The following is a 21319-nucleotide window of genomic DNA, read 5'->3' as shown; positions in this document are numbered from 1 at the left end:
TTTGATCGTGAGCTGTAGCTGGAATGGGTGATCTTTTTTCCAGTATGTAGATGTGTGTTAGGAGTATCTTTGATGGTTGTATCTTCTTTCCTTGTTCTTCAGATATTGTCTTTCGAAGGGAGTGTGGTACTAAAAATTTAATATTGGTTATTTGATTTAACCTCCTAAGGCTTAACTAAGGTCCCATCAATACAGGAATAATGCTCTTTTAAGAAGAACTTGCAAGGAAAACTGTCTAGAGTTTAGTGGTAAGTATCCAAAAATTTTAGGTTTTAATTTCACCATCACAAAAAACTGAGATGCCTGTCGCTTGAAGTTTCAAGAAGCCTTGATTCATCCCAAGTTTTCGCATTAAATAATTTTAATTTATAATTTTTTAAAGATTTTAACACTAAACTAAAACGAAAATACTGTCTAGACCAATGGTTGAGTATGGAGGTAATCCTGACATGCTCAACTGCTTTTTCCAATTTCGTGATCAGTATCAGATTAATTTTTGCTTCTAAAAGAAAATAAACGAGCTTCAATACATTATATTATTCAAGTTAAATATTGAAAACAGAGTTCCGAAGTTACTCTTATTTTGTTATAGCTATATCTTTTTTTTATACTGTTTATCAGGAACTATAGGGAAACAGTTTATACAAGATATTTTTTGTTAGAATTTTATTACAAAGTTGATAAGAGAACTTTTACGTCAGAATTTTTTATATTAAATGTCCTTCGGTAAACTTTTATCGTTCGGACTTTTTTAATAGAATCTCCTTCAAGAAGTTCTAAGCTAGAACTTTTCTAATAGAATCTCTTCCAAGAACGTTTAGGCTAGAACCTTTATAATTGAAACTCCTCCAAGAACATGCAGGCTAGAACTTTCATAGTAGAATTACCTCCAAGAACTTTTAGGCTAAAACTTTTATATACAAGTCCTACTATAATACTCCATAATCCAATAATCCATACACCGCTTTAGTGATAGCTTTTAAAATAAATGTTTTATTTATACTTTGGTTTTTTTTTTTTGTTTGTGATAATTGTGTTTATAATAATCGATTTCTATTTTTTTTTTATATATAATATTAATGTTTCCGTTGATTTTTACTCAGAATTTCCTGTTCAAGCTCTTCAGCATTGTTAAAAGATATTTGAGCTCTGGTATTTAAAATGTTCTAGTACAAACTTGTAGAATGAGAACTTTTATAAAACAGTTTTGGTGAGAACAAGAAAAAACTATAAAGAGAATTCAAATCAAAAGTTCTTAAGGGACTTTGTATTTTTTTTTCAATTATCTTTAAAAATTTTTACAATTAATTGCAATATTACATGATAAGACATAGTTTTTGAATTACATTAAATGTTTTTTACAGAAAACTCTGAAATGAAACTCAAGCAAATAGGGTTGATCTCTGATCGCTCTATTTTGTACTTTGATGAACGCAATAAGTTTCGTACATTTCGATTATTCATTTAAAGTTTGATATTTCTTATTTTATAGATAGATTATAGACATGCACTTCCCTAAACTTAAATGACCATATCCTCTTTGAAATAGTTTGACAGGATTCAAATACCGAATTTTCAAAAAAGCTTCTTCTAAAGTACATTTCGTTATGTTTATTTGAAATAATTAACTACCTGTCATCGTTACAAAGAGAAAATAGTTGATAATTATAAAATATGAAAAAAAATTGACAATGATCTGAAGGAGAAAATATAGTTTTCGTCTTTCCATGGTTGTTATTACAACAGTCAGATTTTAATTTCACTTGCCAATGCGTGGAATATAAAGTAAGGGGGAGTATCGCCATCTTGAAAAATAAAGAATTTGATTTTTTGAAACGTACAAGGATTAATTTTATTTCAAAGAAGGGTTGTAAGCGAAATTTTTGTGATGCGGTCGCCATATATTTTCTTTTACTGATCTGGAACATTTCGAAATAGGGAGTAGCATTATTCATTATTTTGAATGAACAGGATTCTACTATAGACTTCATTTGGGATGCGACGACAGTGCGCGTTGGGGTGAATCCCAGAGCGCTCGGTCCTGAATGTTGTAGGTTCGATTCCCAACTGGGGTTGTTAATATTCATTTCTTGGCGGTCCTAAGAAATGACACTCAGGAAAGAAATCGTGACACTCCCAACTTGGTTAGTAGCGGCGGTAACTTCAAAGTAGTCACCAGGAGTTCGCAAAAAGGACCACTAGGCCCACATGGTGAAATATTTCTCCCCATCAGTTACCAATACCAATACCATTAGACTTTATTCGTATCATAAAATAATCCTTCTTCCTTCATTTCCATCACTGATAATGGAATCCCTCAAGGATCATGCTTCAGACTTGTATTATTTAATTTATTCATCAGTGACTTTCCTGCAATCGAAAGTGTTACTTAAGTCTTCTTCACCTGTGATACAGCTTCATCATCTTGAATAGATACTATGATCAATCGTTCAGGAAATCTTTTGTATCTCCTAAATATGGGGATTAAATGGTAAGATTGAATATTTTTGTTATTTAAATTAATTTATTTTTAATTACGATTAGATAAAGGAACCCTCGGAACCCAGGTCGGATATGGGTTGCCTGGGAGGGGGGAAGAGGGTGGTTGGGTGGAGGGGGGGTCGTAGCGCGGGCGTCGGGAGTAGTCGGCCGAGAGCATTCACCTCGGTTAGTGGTCACAAGCGACTTGCGGTCCTGCCTCCTGGTCATCGAGATCGTCATGTGAGTCCCGCTCAGGTCAGTCAATTTAATATAAGAATAATAATTTCAGGTTAGTCAGTCAATTTAGGTGATTGAATAACTAGTAACCCCTATTCAGTTAAATTCTCTGACTACTAAACAATTCCGTGAAAGTTTATTCCGAGTATCGTAGTTTCGAAACATGACTTATTCCTAAATTGTCTTGTGCTAAAAGCACAAGATTAATTACGATATGATTTCTGCCAAAGATGCGCTTGGCTTCATTGTCAACGAGCAATTGTATACAAACCCGTTAGATTGAAACCGTCGATTTCTAATTTTTCAATCCGACCAATCGCTACTATACTTAGGATTAATTTTAATCTTACGGAGATTTCAATAAAAAGAAAATTATCTGATAATCCAGCGATTTCATCGCGTAATCAAACTTCAAAGTTTTACTTATCAATCCAACTTGGAATGTTCCAAGTAAAGCGCGAAGAGTTCAACAGATTTTACTGATCAGTCTAGATCTCTAATTTGTCATATGAGTCATACAAAGTACATGAGATTTCACATTTGATCCGATGATGTCAGTATGTCAGTAAATTTTAACGGTGGAGATATTTTTCAGGTCCGTGGTTTTTAAGCGGCTCTTAAAAAAGTATATTTCGAAAGATGACACAGTTCTTTAATCCCGTCAATGGGATCTCGATAATCTGATTTCACTCCCTTTTACTTAAAATTTTAGCATTATTTATCAAACTTTAGCAAATAATTGTTTAATCTTTTATATTAATTTATATATTTTATTTAATATATTAATATTTTAGATTTAAAGTAGTACATTATATTTGTATACAGTTCATTTGTGATAAAAAGTCAATTTACGAGCAGAGTTTATATATATATATATATATTAGTATTTTCATGGTTTGTTTGTTAATTTATATTTTTAATTTTAAAAATACGAGTTTTGCTTTAATTGTTTATTACTAGATATCACCAGCTTCAAATATATTGTCAATAGGATTCGAAACACTATCATGTATAGCATAAATGACTAATAATAACGTCATGTGTACACAAATAAATATATTTATGTTACGTTATTTTATATTTAATTCAGTAACATTGATTTATATTTGCATGAAAACTTATTATTTTATTACTTATTATTATTGTTGTTAATTTAATTGCATTTTTTTATATACTATCCTCGTCTGATATAACTTTTCTTTTTGTATTTTTTTTTGCTTTTGATTGTCAGTTTTTTTCTGTAGTTTTCTCAAATTTCACATCTGTTTTACAGGAAGAATGAATTTGATGAAAAAATAATTAGATAAGGCAATTTCAACACTGAAATCATATTTGGCCAGTGTGATGCTTTACTATTGTATAATCTATATCATAAAAATAATTTTAATATAAAAAAAGAAATAACACTGAAAACTCTAATTTTGACAGTGTTATTAATGTTTTAAAAAAATATATATGTATTTATGATTGGCTTACATAAAAGAATTAAAAATTATATATGAAATTACTAAAAAAAAAATTTTATTCATATTTATATTTTCTTTAATAAGTATTTTCATTTTTGTACAGGTTAAAATACAATTTCATGTTACTTCGAAATTCCTCCTGTTTTACAAATACTTCCATGTCCATTATTTTTTATCTAATTGATATTTTTTTTTAAATTTATTAAGTGACTAAATATACATTTGATAATGATTCAGACTCGTTAAATATTTTCCTGTTGTTCCATATTCCATGACCTGAGTGTTGCCTGTCCTCACCTTATCGTCACCTTAATGTGAATCCTATCGAAACTCTGAAATATACGTCAGCGCCCCTTCTCCCACTCTCTAAATCTTTAAATTTAAGTTTAAATTAATTCAAATTACAATGAATAATTTTTAATAATTGACTTCACAATATTAAAGTTGATTATGATAATTGTAAGACATTGCGGTCATAAGTTCTACATTACGCTATATATCATTTTAATTTTTTTTTTAATTAAGTTTTTAAATCACTTTATTGTAAAATAACTTTTAATCGGGTCTGATTTACAGTAAAATAAAAAAAAGAGAAAATCGTTATATTTTTCGACCTTTCAATTAGTTCGATACATGTAATAAGTTGGGATTTGTTCTACAACTTTGAATTAAATAGTAATAAGGTACTTGCGGACTTTGTAGATAAAAGAGACTTCGATTCTGGGACATGTGGAGAATTTCATGCTCTGAAAAAAAAAACATGACTAAGTCAGGAATTTCTTTAAAATTTCGCTATAATTACATTTTTTTCCGAGACATGTGCTTCCAACGGGGTCGCTGTATTATTTAAAATTGTTATTATAGTTGAGATAAATTGTTAATAATCTAAATTAATAGATAGAATACTTTTTTTTTAAAAATATAATACAACACATTGTTTTGTAATTGATAATGAATTGTTGGTATTTTGCGATGTCCGTACATTTTACACAATAATATATCCCATATTAAAAATTTTAATTTTCATTATTTTAAATAAGCAATAAAATTATTAAAAATAATGGTAGTAATTATGTTGATACGTGAAAATTCCGAAAGAAAAAAAAAAAGTTTGAACTCGTCAAAAGAAGTCATTTTTACCAGTATTAAAAATTATATTCTATCAGCAACTATAATTTACTTATTACTATAACGTTGCTTTAAAATAAAGTAAAAATGAAGATTTTTGTTATAAGGACTATTTGAATTTTAATAATCTTAAATGATATGGTATATAAATAATGATATGAAACTATTGTTTCGCGGACATAATAAATTCAGAGTTAACAATTATAGCAATAATTTTAATTTTGTAATTATAATATAACTTTAAATAATGAAGTAAATACAAATTAGCTTTGAAAACCCGAGGTTTCCCAAATTGCTAGCGAGGCTAATTTTGCGAAATTAACCTGTTAATAAGCCTCGAAATATTTTAAAATTATAAATGATAAGATATAATACAACAAATTTGTTATTTTTTATACAATTTTTTTTTTTTTTAACAAGGCAAAAGTCATTAAACGAGATCGAAAGAATTAATAAACGGCTGGCTGTTAAATATTTTCCGTACCTCATTTATTGTTATTTTTGTTTGTTTTAAGTACAGTATTTAAATTAATAATTTATTTCATTATTTTTTTGAAAACTATTTATCAATTATGAATTTGAATAAACTTACAACTTTTTTTTTAGTTTTGATTAGAATCAAATGTTACTTGACATTATATATTTTAAATCTCATTAATATAATATAATTATTATTATATATTATTTTATACACTGTATGCACTTAAATTGTCTCTAAATGAATCATTACGATTTAGAAGAAGTAGTAAATAATATAAATAAATTAAAAGTTATTAATTGCATTTGTTCCCTTGTAGTTACCATCAGTGCACATGAGTAGTTCAAAACCCAAAAGTCGTAATACGTTCTGTTGCCTTAAATAGTAATTATTGAGTGTCTAATATTGAATATGAATTATTTTAGATCATTTAGAATTCATTAGAACAGTACAATATTAATTCTTTAGAACATTTTCGTTTACCTGTAAGTGGAGGTCAGTTATTTATTTATTTTATTTTTTTTACATAAATAAAGTAAATAATTTTCACAATACTTATAAAATGAATTAACAAGAAGTTATTGGACAGTTTTTTTTTTGTTTTTTTTTTAATTTATTTATTTATTTTTTATTTTTTTTTACATTTTTGGAATTTTACAATTCTGCGGAAATCAGCCGCTACGGAAAGTAGTCTCCAGTCGTTGTTATGGTGTAGATTAAATGAACTAATCTTACAGAAAATTTAATATAGTGATGTATTATTTTAATTATTAGTAGCTTCATATTAATTAATTCTTGGAAAAAATGAGGCTAAAATAAAATAAAATTTTCTTCCATACAAGAAGTAATTAGAAATTAAAAATTACAATTTTCTGTTTGTAAGTGTCATTAAAATTACTCATTACGGGATAAATATATTCTTCATATTCATATCTTACCTTCATTCATATTTAGTAGGTAAATAATATGTATGGCATGCGTAAATCATTTAAGCAAATATACAAAAAAGTGTTGCATTAAACACTAATCAAATATTAATTGTCTGTTGTTAAATATAAATCCTTTAGGACACAATATTAATGATTACAATGGTCAAAAGGGCACAATATTAATTCTTTATAACATTTTCGTCTACCGGAAGGGGGGGGGTTACGTATTTTCTTTTTTTTTTACATAAATAATTTCACTACAGTTATAAAATGAAGTAAATAGTAGTTAATGGACAGTGCTTTTTATTATTTATTTAATTTTTTTAAACATTTTTTGAATTCAACAAAAATAATAAATTAATTTTAGCTAATTAAGTTACTGAAAATAAATATAATAAAATTTATTAAAAATAAGATGCTGTTATTTTTAGAACTAAAAGATTTTTTAGTAACAGATTCATATTAAAAATATAGAGGTGCCTTGCAGAATTCATCACCAAAAGTACTTCAACTTCTTGAAGTTAAAAAAATTATAATTACTCATTACAGGATAAATATATTATTCATATTTATATCTTACCTTCATTCATATTTGGTTTATATTTTTTATATTATAAATCGCATTGTATAGCATGCGTAAATGATTTAAGTAAGTATGCAAAAAAAACCAAACTTTACAATGAACTGTCATTTTAACCCTTTCATTTCAGGTTTTGATTACGCTATTATAGGCTATTCAAACAGAAAAGATCAACTAATGTTTTTCTTTCAAATTACTGGATTATGGAGTATTGTAAGTGAGATTAGGGTTTGACGGTTTCGTGCCGGTATGGAATCTACTCTGGTATGACAAGCATTAACTTTTGGCATAGCCTGCAATTTAATGGATATTAAGGCCACCGTTGATAACTTGGTTTGTGACATGATAAGGTCCCACGAATGAGATTTTAAGAATAGGAAAATGAGTTGGTCGTCTGTCGTCCTACAAGCTCAATTTCTTAATATACTGGGTGTTTCAGGTTTTAATATCAACTAAAAATCCTAGAAATCAGTTTATTTTTTAAAAATTTATTTATTGATATTTACAACTGTACATAAATACATCAAGTAAATTTGAGGAAATCATAATGGTATGGTACAAGCATGTAGAGAAACTACCCAATGGTAACATTGTAAAAACATTTTTACTATATAAGGTCTCGAGGCCATCTTCTTTTCAGACGCTTCGGAGGATTATCCAAAATAAAAGAGGAAGCAAGATTAGAAACTAATGGGTTTGAGTGTTTAGGGAATTTGTAATGGAAGGATTGACATCTGGTTCGGGATAAATCGGTTACGAATGGAACATTAAGGTCTTTGTGGATGATTTTATTTGTGACAAAGTAGGTAGCATTTAGGATTTTACGAAGGATTTTGGATTGGAAGGATTGGTTACGAGAGGAATTCGAAGGTTTAGTGGAGCCCCAGAGTTCAACGCCGTATGTCCAGATAGGCCTTATAATTGTCACGTAAATCAGTCTTTAGTAATGAATTGGAAGTTTAGACCGTTTGTCTAGTAAGTGCTGTGATAGTCGAAATCGACGTGACGTTTCCTGTCTTTTCAGTCTTGTGTGAGGATTCCAGGTTAGTCGTTTGTCCAGATGTAGTCCAAGGTAGCGGATCTCTATAACAGGGGTAAGGGCAACATTATTGAAGTATACTGTAGGGCAGTTAGTAAGTTTACGACCTAGGGTAAAGTTAATTTGATGGGATTTGATGGAATTTATTTTAATCCTCCAATTACGACACCATTCTTCGAGGGCTGAGATATGGGATTGAAGAGTTTGGGATGCAATTAAAGGGTTATTATTAACAGCGAACACACATGTGTCATCGGCATACGTGGTGAGGATAGTGTTAGGATTGGTTGGGATATCTGCTGTATAGAAGAAATAAGTTTTAAAATTTAAAAGCAGTAATATGTGTATCTTTTTTCATCCATGAGATATTTTACATTATATCTTTTTCTTACTCCAAATCAATATAAAAACTGGAATGAGGTGAGATTGTTTCTAATATTGAGGTTTTTTCTATATCATTTCTTTCTTCATCAACATATCCAAATAATTTTATTGCAGAGGAATATTCTTTTTCTGTTTGCTCTGCAGACCTTGTGGATCTTTGGCCGTCTCTACGCATCCCTCTCTTGGGATATTACTTTCCAGTTTGCTACATGCAACTTTTTCGCATTATTGTTGATTCTGTCTATACATCTGTTCATTTTTTTGTTCTGGTATTCATTGTTGTATAGAAGCGTCCTGAGGGATTTCTTCGGGCCACATATCCCCACTCATTTTAACCTCGTTGCCTTCTTATTATTGACCGACCAGTCTCTACAAGCAGTTCACTCTTAGTTCTTCTCCAAGTGTTAAGACTCTGATCCCAGATCGCTCTATTAATTGTACGTAGGACTTTATATTCAAATCTCTCGATGCTGCTTTCTAGGGTACCTGCTAAAGCCCAGGTCTCGCAATATACACATTTATAGATATGTTTTCGGATTTCAGTATTTCAGAAGGATACATAACAGCTTTTTATTTCGGAGCAGAAAAAAAATAAAAATGAGTAATTGCTCTTGATTTACTAAGCCTCTTTTTTCACCTTCTTTAATATTTGATATTAATTATTTGTCACGTTTTAAACACTTCCAGTTAATTTCGACTTTTTTTTTTTTTAATAAACATTATTTCTTAAAAATTAACATTTTGTAATGAACGTTATCGTTCTTATGTTAAAAAATGGCGTTTTTTTTATTTTTGTGCTGTGGGCCTCAAAAATAAATCCCTCCTGGGCCCCAACGGTACGCCACCGACATTTCACTAAAGTAACAAGGGGTGGAACAATCCTGCCTTATTATGTGAACTTATTTTAAAAGTGATGTGATAACATAACAGCTAAAAAACATAGTCATGAAGCCCCATAGATAATACATCAGGTACTTGGTGAACAAAAATATAATATTTACCACTGCATAAAATTAATTTTTCATTTAACGATAACTAACGATTTTCACAAGTTGAAACTAGATGATGAAACACACGAATTGTTAAAAATAAAATTCAGAGTCTCATAGATGGTATTAGTGTGTAAAGGCACTCTTTGATTTAAAAAAACACTAAACTGCTCAGTAAGTAAATTTAAAAAACAATAATTTCTAAAAAAGCTACCAGAGAGCAATTACTTGCTAAAGTCCGTGATGACCAATTATTACTAAATATTTTCACCTCATTTTATGGTACAAAGAGTTTAACAAATCCGATGATTCTGAGTTTAATTTAAAGAATATATAATAAATAAGTCTTTTGCTTATTGAAATTTACAAATGTAACCAAGCTATAATAGGTGCATAAATTACCCGTTAATTGTCATAACACTAAAAACATTTCTTCTATATTAGGTCAACATGCCATCTTCTTTTCAGATGGGCGTTAGGAGATTAAAGTTAATTGAGGAATGTCTATTTCGCACCACATCTGCAACATATGGAATATTTAAGTCTTTATGGGATGATTTTATCTGTGAAATTCTGAAGAGCATTTATTCGGGAGGAATTTGATGATTTTTGTGGAGCCCGAAAGATCAACCTAATTGCCCAGATAATTTTTGTAATAAATTATAACTTTGAAGAATTGTTCGAGCAAATGGAATTTACGAGCATTTTCTTGTATTTTTAATCTCGTTGGAGGATTACATGTCAAACGCTCATCCGGCTGGAGTCCTAGGTAGCGGATCGAATCAACAGGTGTAAGTGGTACATCATTAAACAGAATGCATCTGGTTTATAAATTAGCTATTTAGCTTAGCAAGTAACACTAACTATACGTTGTATTTGGAAACAAGTCGGGACGTGTTGTAATTTTTTACTTTACAGGTGCATGTAAATTACAATGTGAAAGTTTTAAAACATCAAAACTGCCTATTACTAAACATCTCACCGTTAAAATGTATATAAAAAAAGAAAAAAGGAATAATACATTTATGCACCAATAGATTAAACTACCTGATATTTATGACAGTACGTTTAGTACAAGAGTCGGAAAGAAAAAAATTTCACCCCAAATTTTTTATTACTTTAATGAAAACTATGTATAATTACAAGTCAAAACTGATGAGTCTGCCAAGTATAGGTAGGGGGAATAAAAAATGGTGGCTGTTTCAAAACCTTAAAAAAACATTAATTTTTGCATTCGGAGTTCTATATCTTAAAAACTGCCAACAACACTAGCAAATCTAAAAGAACATGTTTTAAAGGAGAGTAAATTTGCTGAAATATTGGCCCTAATAGAGCTATTTACGTTCAATAGTTCTGGAGATATAGCCTTTTAAAAAGCAACATTTCATAAAAATGTACTGAAATATCAGTAGTTGGTGAATCTATTTTGAGAAATCTATATCTCAGGAACTATGTGACGTACTGATATCTATTAGCAATCAAATTAAAGCAAAATATTTCTACTCTAAAGTAGTTTATGACCTTTAACTTCGTAGGAATAGTAGTTTTCGTGATATTTGCTAAAATAAACTGATTTATAGTTGTTCGGACAATAAGTTTGATGTATGAAAAACTTCATTCATGAAATCATACAGATGTCTGTCTGCGCTCTAATTAAAGCTAGTTAAATTTAATATAAAATAGTTAATAATGTTTATCTTTGTAGGAGTAGTAGTTTTATGATATTTGACAAAATAAACTAAAAAATGTTAATTTATAGTTGTTCGTATAAAATGTTGGATTTTTGAAAAAATATATCTCTAGACCCATAAGACACACATATGTCTGCCAACACTCAAAATAAAGGAAATTTAACTTACTATAAAGTAGTTTATGACACTTATCTTCGTAGGGTTTATAGTTTTTATGATATTCAGATATGAATATAAATTTGGCAAATGAAAATTTGTCCGAACAACTTTAAATCTATTTATTTTAGCACATTTCATGAAAACTACAACTTATACGAAAATACCCGTCATAAACTACTTTATAGCTCATTAAACTAGCTTTAATTTGAGTACTAATAGGCAAAAATTCGACTAGTAATTTATGAAATTACCTAGTTTTCAATTAAATAATCAAAAATTTGGGTGCCATAACTGCCTTTTTTCTCCTCTTGGGCTCTTGTACTAGTTCAGTAGGATTTAGGAACCTGAAGAAATTTTTGGAAAATCGAATAAAATCTGTAATTGACAACGGTGAAGACAATTTTTAAAAGAATTGACGATAACTGCAATTTGTTGTATATAAACATTATTATAATCATTTATTAATTTTTTTTAATACATATATATATATGACTTTTTATATATATAATTACTTTTATATTATTCATATTAATGATCTCATATTACTCATATATTATTCATTTCTTATTTATTATATGTATCGATTCTTTTTATAATTATTAATTTCGGCTTAATATAGTTATATATTTTATTTTAATCTTTTTATGCGTGTGTTAAAGTGTTTTCTTAACTATTAGTAGATTGTAAATGTGAAAAAAAAATTAAACGTGTAAGAGAAGAAATAATAAATAGTAAAAAAAAAAAAAAAATCATGTATATCTTTAGCATATAATTCAAAACTTTTTATATTATATTATTTTTATATTTATATACTGTGACTATTTATATTAATAGGATTAAAAAAAATTGTGCTTTACTAGTCATAAGTATGGGCTATCCAATGAAATTGGGCGGCAGAATATTTGTAGTGTTTTTCTCTATATATATTATTTTTTGTAAAATAAAAATTGACTTTATTGGTAGGTACATAAATTATTGCAAATATGTAATTGGTTCTTGCATAATCTAGGACCAGAGGTGAACTTTTTAAATTAAATTATAAATTGTAGTTGAAGGATATTATCAGGACCAGATTCACCTAATAGTTCCGCTAGTGTCGGAACAACGGGTGCACCCTTAAAATACGAGTATATATGATTAAATAACACTGACAATTTTTAAGGTGAATAAAAAAAAAAATCATTATTTAATGCTCTTTTAAAGCTTATTGGTATTTTATAAACACCATTATTATGGTTTAACTATTATAGGTAGAAGTACATAGTTTTGGAATTAGTTACAATTAGGAATATTAATATAAGATACTATAACAACAATAGTAAAAAAAAAAGAGAAAAATATATTAATGAATAAATTAAAAATATAATATCTATTAAATAAATAAATACGTTGACATAATTAATACTGATTAAACGATAACACAATAATTCATAATGAAAATTAAGTTTAAATACAAATAAAATTAATACACCTGAAATAACATTTTCATTATCTTTTTTTCTTAAAATCGAACTTTACTTACTAAAATAAAGTAAAATAAGAATGAAAAATAAATGAAAAAAATAAAAGTACATAAAAAAAAAAAAATAAAATGTTTCTTAAAATATATACAAACAGAAGGATAAAGAAAATTAACATATCAATATTAAATGTGTCAGAATTTTTTGAAAACGTGTTATATGTTACACTATAAATATATTTCAATTTTATTTAAAACGAACAACGTTCAAGGAGATATGAGTTCGCTGTCTGTCGTGATTTGTCAAAAATCCCTTAATTTGGTGGGAGAGTGTAAATGTGACTAGAGATTATATTATGTTATCATTATGTTATTTTATTTATTTATTTATTCATACACATATTTTACGTTTGATTATTTTCATTTTGTTTATCCTTCTGTTTGAAAATATTTTAAGAGAGATTTTTTTTTCATTTATTTATTTATTTTGATTATTATATTATTTTTGTATGAATGTGATCATTCATCACCATTACCTATTGCCCACAACTGTGTGGCAGATTGTAATATCTATCAGTAAATAAAAAGTATTTTAAAACTAAAAAAATAAATAAATAAAAAAATTAGTGGCCATTCCTGCACTAGAGTGAAATGTTGAAGTATATAAGAATTACTTATGTATTAGTAAAATTGCTACTTTGTACTTTTTATTTAGTAAGCAGTGGAATGAAGTATTTAGTTAAGAAATGCTGATTTTTTTTAACCTAAAATATGTTTTCCATGAACATTTTCAATATTTAATTTAATTAATTTTAATTATTTTTTGCACTTTTTTTCATTTATTTGTTTATTTTTCATTCTATTTTATTTTATTTTAGTAAGAATGTGATCATTCATCACCGTTACCTATTGCCCACAACGGTGTGGCAGATTGTAATATCTATCAATAAATAAAGTAAAAAAAATAATAATAATTAAACAGAGGAACTTGAGATTTAGGAATATATAATATATAATAATTAATTAAATATTTACGTGCTAGCGTACAAATGTTCAATACAAAAACATCACATAATAATTCCATGCATAATTTAAATTGTGAAGAACGTAAGATTAAATATATTTTTAAAAAAGAAGATTTTAACTATTGTAAGCCCGAAACTTATTAAGACTTGGAGCCTATACAGATGGGTTTCACATGTGATGGATAAATTTCAAATACTTCTAATTAAGATTTTTGATAATTTTTAAATATAGGGAATCATTCTTAACGCCAGCTTGGTTTAAAAAATGTTTTAAATAATAAATTTCAATAATCAAAAATTGTACTCATAGTTAAATTTTAAGTAAACCATAATGAGTTTTGTAATCTGTTTTTTTAATATTATAAAATGATCGATCAAACTCTGTACTATTTAGTTTTATGAAAAACAGTTTTATGTGAATTCCACTAATAACACAAAAAAAGTAGAAGGGGAGTGAACTCATCCCAAGAACTCGAATTAGCGACGATTTTACCTTCTTTTTTTTTAATATCTTTATTGAAATTTCAAATGTATATTATATAATACATTCTGTAAATTTGATCTTAGTTAAAATGGAGTGTTACAGGCGTGTAGAGAAACTACCTATTGGTAGCACTATAGTGCCATTTTACATTAGTAGGTCTCGTGGCCATCTTCTTTTTAGGCGCCTCGGAGGATTGTCAGGAATGGAAGAGATGCAAGGTTAGAAACTAGGGGGGTAGAGTGGTTTGGGAGTTTATAATGGAAGGAGTGATATCTGGTTCGGGCTAGATCGGTTACATACGGAATATTAAGGTCTTTATATATGATTTTATTTGTGACAAAGTAAGGAGCATTGAGAATTTTACGAAGGATTTTGGATTGCAATGATTGAATACGAGAGGAATTCGAAGGTTTAGTGGAGCTCCGGTCTTATCTTACGTTAGAAACATTAACTTAAAAAGGGAAGAAGAGACTTGAGTTAAAAAATTAGTTAAATCGAGCAAAATTGAAAAAGAGGCTAAAATTAGAAAACCTGATTCTCAATGATTCTGCCTGCATGCCCCTTACCAAGTAATTATGATTTGTTATTAATTCAAACATAATAATAATTAATTTTTAGAAAATTCAGATGAGTTACTAAATGGATGAAAATTTTGTTATGTAAACTAGGAATAAGTTACACTTTCAAAAAAAGATTAATTTACGTTGCCTATTACATCAGAGACATATTTAGTAAAAATATTAAAAATTTAAAATATTAATTTTGTGTATATTAGAATTTTGTCTCTTATAGTTTTCCTCCCTACACTATAATATTAATTCTACGTCCAATTGGGTTGATCACATGTGTCAATAAATATCAAAAATTATTTTTTTTCGAGTTTTTATTGCGATCTTAAAATCTTGGGTACATCATCATAGAACCAATAGACACAGTATTTGAAATGTTTAACAACTAATTTTAATACGTAATTAATAGTTATTTATAATTTCACAGCTTAAAATAAATAACTAATTTATTGTATCAGTGATAAAAATGGTTTGAACACACAGAGGTTTCAAGTTGGTTCTACGAGAAACTCATGTTTAAAATTACGTCTCGTTCGAGTTCATTCCAGTTAGCTCGTTGAGATTACACAACAATCGCGGTATTTGTACAAGTACCGTTTCGGATTCGGTCATATCAGACAAAATTAATTCATTAGCTGCCCGTAGTCACCTTCTGCTTCGATAAGCAATTTCGTTTAATTACAATATTGTTGTCACTAACCCTCGTTTGTGTTTGTTCCAAAAGCTTTGTTCAAAGACAACCTTGTCAACATTCGGACTGGCATTTAATTACAGGAGACAACCTGTGCTTATCTCCGCAATGCTATTTGCCAGTGGTATATTCATACGGGTTGTAGCAGTGTAAATTAGTTTTTGAAGTGAAGAGGGTCTCTAGGGTCTGTGGGATACTTATTGAGGTTGAGATAAATGAATTTGTAGGTTTCGTTATTAGTATTGAATGAGGATTCCATTAAAAGCTCTTATCAAGATTATATTTCAAGTAGCGGATTGGAACTGTATGTAATCAAATAACATTGATGGTCCTGCTTTGGAATGTAAATAGGAATTCTCGTTTCAGTCCATCCGATTTTAATGCTCTTACCGACGTTTCAGTATTTTGTTCCTAACATCGGGATTCATCTGGTTCATTGCTAATACATCCATAGAAAATATTATGAGAATTAGTTGGTTGGGAGTGCGGTTAGGATATAACACGAATAAGTTATTTGAATAAAAAACTTATTTAATAGTGCCAACGTTTCGGTCACAATTTCTAACCTTCATCAGAGCTTAGAATAAAGAACAAGATAAAAACCAACGAGCACAAAAAAATAAATAACATAAAAAGAGAAAATATATAGAGAATGATTAAAGTAAATAATTTTACAGAATGAAAATTAATAAAAATAAAGTAATGAAAGAAGTGGAAAATAAAACGTATATACAGGTAATTAAATATATAAGCAAGATAATATAATTACGGAAATACAAATATAAGGTTATATCATGCAAATAAAATATGAATATTTTAATTTAATAATTAAAGTTATGGAAAAAATGAGAGAAAAAAATTAATTACCTATATGTACTTTTTATTTTTATAAATAGCATAAAAAGAGAAAATATATACAGAATGATTAAAGTAAATAATTTTACAGAATTAAAATTAATAAAAATAAAGTGATGAAAGAAGTGGAAAATAAAAGGTAATTAAATATGGATTATCTCTATAGGAAGTCTGGTGAGTCAATTCATAAAAAAAATTTTGAGGTTAATAACTTCCAGTTGAATGAAATTTGTATTAATGGCTGTGCTAAGGAGAAGTGAAGATGCACAAATAAGTTATAGTAGAAAAGAGAGAACTGTGTAAAGTGTGACATGATTTCCTACATGAAATTATGAGGTTTCAAGTACATGAATATGGGACAGTGGTCCCGAAACGTTGTACCATGTTATGATAATAATAAATACCAAATATTTGATTATTTATTGTTCACAAATATATAGTAATTTGCAATATTTTTATTAAATATGTGATATGTACCCATAGGTTTTAAAACACAAAATTGGGTGTAAAATACGATCAAATTTACATGTCTTCTATATAATAAAATCCATCTGCGTTCCTCTGCCTAGATTCAAGTATTAGCTATAGAGCGCTTACTGTATAGCTAATACCTGTTTATTTTTAAACTATATCAAAAGAAAATGTATGAGTAAGTATTGCAGGTACTTTATAACCCCTACTCTATGCCCATTTCTAAAATATATCAATATAAAATATAGGAACTAAGTTTCAAGAAATCTATATCCTGGAACACGATTGAGATAGTTTCAGACAGTAGTTAGACCGAAATAAAGTCGCATATACTTGCATGGGAACACTTAAACTAAATAAAGTTGGAGATATGGAAAAATTCGGAAGAATCGAAAGGAGAATTCTGAGGAAGATTTTGGGGCCTAAAACCAACAGTGATTTTGAATTTAAAATGAGACCCAGTGAAGAACTATATTTAAAAATTGAAAAGGTGACAGATGTTATAAAGAAACGAAGTCTATAATTTTATGGACATGTTCATAGAATAGATAGGGATAGACTAACAAATAAGCTCTTTGACCTATTATGAAATTTAAATCCAAACCCACTTGGTTTCGAAAAGTGGAAAATGACAGGAAGAAAATCGGCATGATAATAATTGATAGAACACTATTTCGAAAAACTATTCAATAGGAAGGTTTTCGGTAAAGGATTAAATCAACACATAGAAGGAAATGAACTCAGGATGAGAAGTAGCAGAACTCTTAAAGGATGAAGGAGGTGTGAGCTCGAAGGAAGCATGACCCAAGTTGATTTATTGTACCCTTTAAAAGGGATATTCGAAAAACAAAATATCTGGTGTATCCATTTATAAGGCTTGCATAACTGCTTTGAGTTCAAAGTCCAATTCAAAATTTTCAATATCTTTACAACTATTGACACCAACCTTCATCAACGGTCGAGTTATGTCTGTCATCTTATAGGTCGCCATGTTTAAATTCAAAGGCTGATGGTAATAACGGGTTTCGAGGACCTTCGTCGGGTGACCTGTGTCTGGTGCAAATCCTCAAAAACCCGGCTTGGTCGTTTCGATGGACAATGATGAACGGCAGAAAAATTTTGTTTATTCGATTTTGGGATTATACGAATCTTGTAAATATAATCTGAGGAAGTCTTATTTTTTTTTTCTTGTCCGATTACAATGTTTCATTATTAAGAATTATAAAACAAAAAAGATGATTTGTTCGGATAATGAGTAGTTCCGGATGATCGGAGCTCTACTGTATATCGAATAAAAAACGAGTATTACTTTCCATCGATCATAATAGTTTTTTGCACATTACTATAGTCATTAGGATCAACAATGTTTTATTTGCTACATACCATCTCTTATCCGAAATAGGCCTGGCTACATTATTCCGAATTAACGGAGTTCTGATCTACCCCGGAAAATTTAATAATCATATTATTCAGACAGATTATAATCAAGAGATATCCTTTCGCGATGAGGGAATTTTTAATAAATCGTGAATTCGTTGCTAAGCAGTCGCCATACATAAAACAGAATTATTTCTTCCTTGTTAATTAGGAACAAGTTGAGCAAATTAAATACTCGAGTTCTTTCGTCATTGGTCTTGTGTAACACATTTTTAATTTAAGATTTCCAATATGTAATTTTCTAAGTTGTACATTTCCTCCTAAAAATTAAAATTTGTATCGAAATATTAAAAAATTTAATATGCAAATCTTTATTTTATTTTTTTTTTTTTAATCACCATTGATTAATATTATTAGTTAAATTAGAATTTTGCTTAAAATAAAACTAAACGACTATAATAATAGCTGTTGGATTAGGACAATTTTTATTATATCAACAAGAAAATAATCAGGCTGTCAGGATATATTATTGTCCTGGAATTGTTGTTCGCGTAGAGTTGTACTATGTTTTTTTTCGTGTTTTATGAAGTTTTTTTTTCAAAAAGTTAATTTTCTGTTGGTATGGGTTTTCTAGGTGCTGAGAAACATAATTTAGGATTCTGCCGAGTTAAGCAGGCTTGGTGTGTAGTAATCAGTAGATGTGGAGTTGCCGAGATTTCTGGTGATGAGGTTAAGGAAGGGAAGAGAATTATTAATTTCAATTTCTGTTGTGAAACGAAATAGGGGATGGTTGGAATTAAAATCAGCAGGGATTTTCAGGATTAAGGGCCATAATAAACCGTCATTGTATTTTTTGATGAAAAAAAAACTACTATAATAATTAAATTGTTTATCAAATTTATTAGTATTTACCAATTTCTGAGATTAAGACATAATACTTTCAATCTTACCTTAATGACGTTAAATTATTAATTATTTAAGACTAAAATATATTGAAGACTTACATATAGGGTTAAAATTTTTAATTTCACACAAACAACCTAGCACATCCCATTTATTAATTTTTTTTCACAGTTCGATTTAATCATAATTTATTTCTTACGTTCAATAATTAAATAAAATAATTTCTAAGCATGGATCAGCCTCTGATATGGCACTGCTAAATAAAGTAGTGAATAATTAATGAAAAAACAAAAATTAATTTATTCAGAAGGTTGTGAAACTGTTTTCTTTTCGAATCCTTAGATAATTGAATGATTAAAATAACACAGAAATTATTGCTTTCGTTTCAATTATAAAATATTTTCTTTTAAAAAAGCGCGTTAAAGAAGTTTAACCAATGTAAAAAAAAAATAATTAGACTAATTAAGACTTGTAATTTCCTAATAACTCAGGATCAGGTATACCTATAATGCATCTAGGTATCAAAACCACGTAGTCGAGGTGAAGATCAAATAGGTTTTGATTTAACGGTTGCATGATTACCCGAGTTATCTATGACCACATAACTGTGGTTTTGTCCGAAACCACAAAATGGCGGTTTCTAAACACTTTATCAACTGCACCAAAAGATTTTGTTCTTCGCTAATCTGAAAGTTAAACAGCAATATTTTTAATTTGGATTATTCTATCATGTAATTTTTACCTTTGATTATTGTAATAATTTTAGATAATTTGTCCATTTTGGTTCTTTATTGGGTGTTCATGTTTTTTATGCAAGTTTTCTGTTGCTATTAGTTCATTTTGTTATTATTATTTACTTATCTATTAATAACTTTCATATATTATAACATTGAAAAAAAACAAAAACCAATATTAAAAAATAGAGTTCTACTACTGGGTAGTTTCTCTATATGCTGTATCATATCACTATGATCTTACTTCAAATTTGCTTGTATTTTTTATACAGTTGTAAATATCAATAAATAAATAAATTTAAAAAAATATATATAACGCAATTTTTACTTACCATTCTAATTCGAATAGAAATACATTTAAAATTGTATGGGTTTATTTTGGTTTGTTAAAGTTAACTGATTATCGTCACAACACCCATGGATCAAGAAAAAATTCATTTATATACTTTGTTAATTTCGTTAGTGCGGTGAGAAGACTGCGCTGCTCTACCACCACTCATACGTGGGGGATAGAGTGGGCTCGGGGATTCTCAGGTCGAGATTGTAAATATTGTATATATTTTATTTTACATTGATTATGTTCATTTTATTTATTTATTTTTCTATTATATCGTATACAGATTTTATTTATTTTTATTTTATGAATTTGTTCAATTAGCAATATTACTCATTGCCAAAGTTTATGGCAGATTATAATAATACTTATCAAAAAATAAAGTAATTATTATCTATCTAAAACAAAATTTTATTAGTGCGTTAATTTTTTATCACTCTTCAACACTTATACGATCTTTTATCTTAGAAATTAATTTTTCAAAAATCTTTGGTTTTGCAACGGTATATTTTAAATCTATACTGCTACTTTTTTCAACTTCGGGGAATAAAATTTTCAATAAGACCTTTATCTAGTTAGGTATCACAGTCTTTTTTATATTTACATATTATATTATATCAGTAGTTTATATTTTTCCATTTTTTATTATGACTAGCAACAAGAGATGTTTAGTTATCTCAAATAAAAAAAAGTTAAAGATACTTTACAGGAAACTATTTTAAAAATAAATTTCACTATTTCAAAACTTTTTCCATACCCTCTTTATTTATTTAAACAAATACAAATATATATACTACTTAAAACTAAGAATTATATATACACTAAGAACATTTAATCTTGGTTTGCCTTACGGCAT

The 21319-nt window shown here is 28.2% G+C and overlaps 1 long non-coding RNA gene across 1 annotated transcript in view; it reads left to right on the top strand.

Moving 5' to 3' along the window:
• Window positions 1–2652: 2652 nt before the first annotated feature.
• LOC106685677 (uncharacterized) overlaps window positions 2653–21319 on the top strand; it is a 297461-nt gene continuing 278794 nt past the window's right edge. Inside the window, exon 1 of the long non-coding RNA XR_001343883.2 lies at window positions 2653–2736. This is a non-coding gene — a long non-coding RNA (uncharacterized lncRNA). The remainder of the gene's footprint in view (window positions 2737–21319) is intronic.

This window comes from Halyomorpha halys, unplaced genomic scaffold, assembly GCF_000696795.3.
Source record: "Halyomorpha halys isolate HHAL.00 unplaced genomic scaffold, Hhal_1.1 Scaffold724.1, whole genome shotgun sequence".
Taxonomy (NCBI): Eukaryota; Metazoa; Arthropoda; class Insecta; order Hemiptera; family Pentatomidae; genus Halyomorpha; species Halyomorpha halys.
Note: the sequence above shows the minus strand (reverse complement) of the source record. Positions and strands in the feature narration are given on the sequence as shown.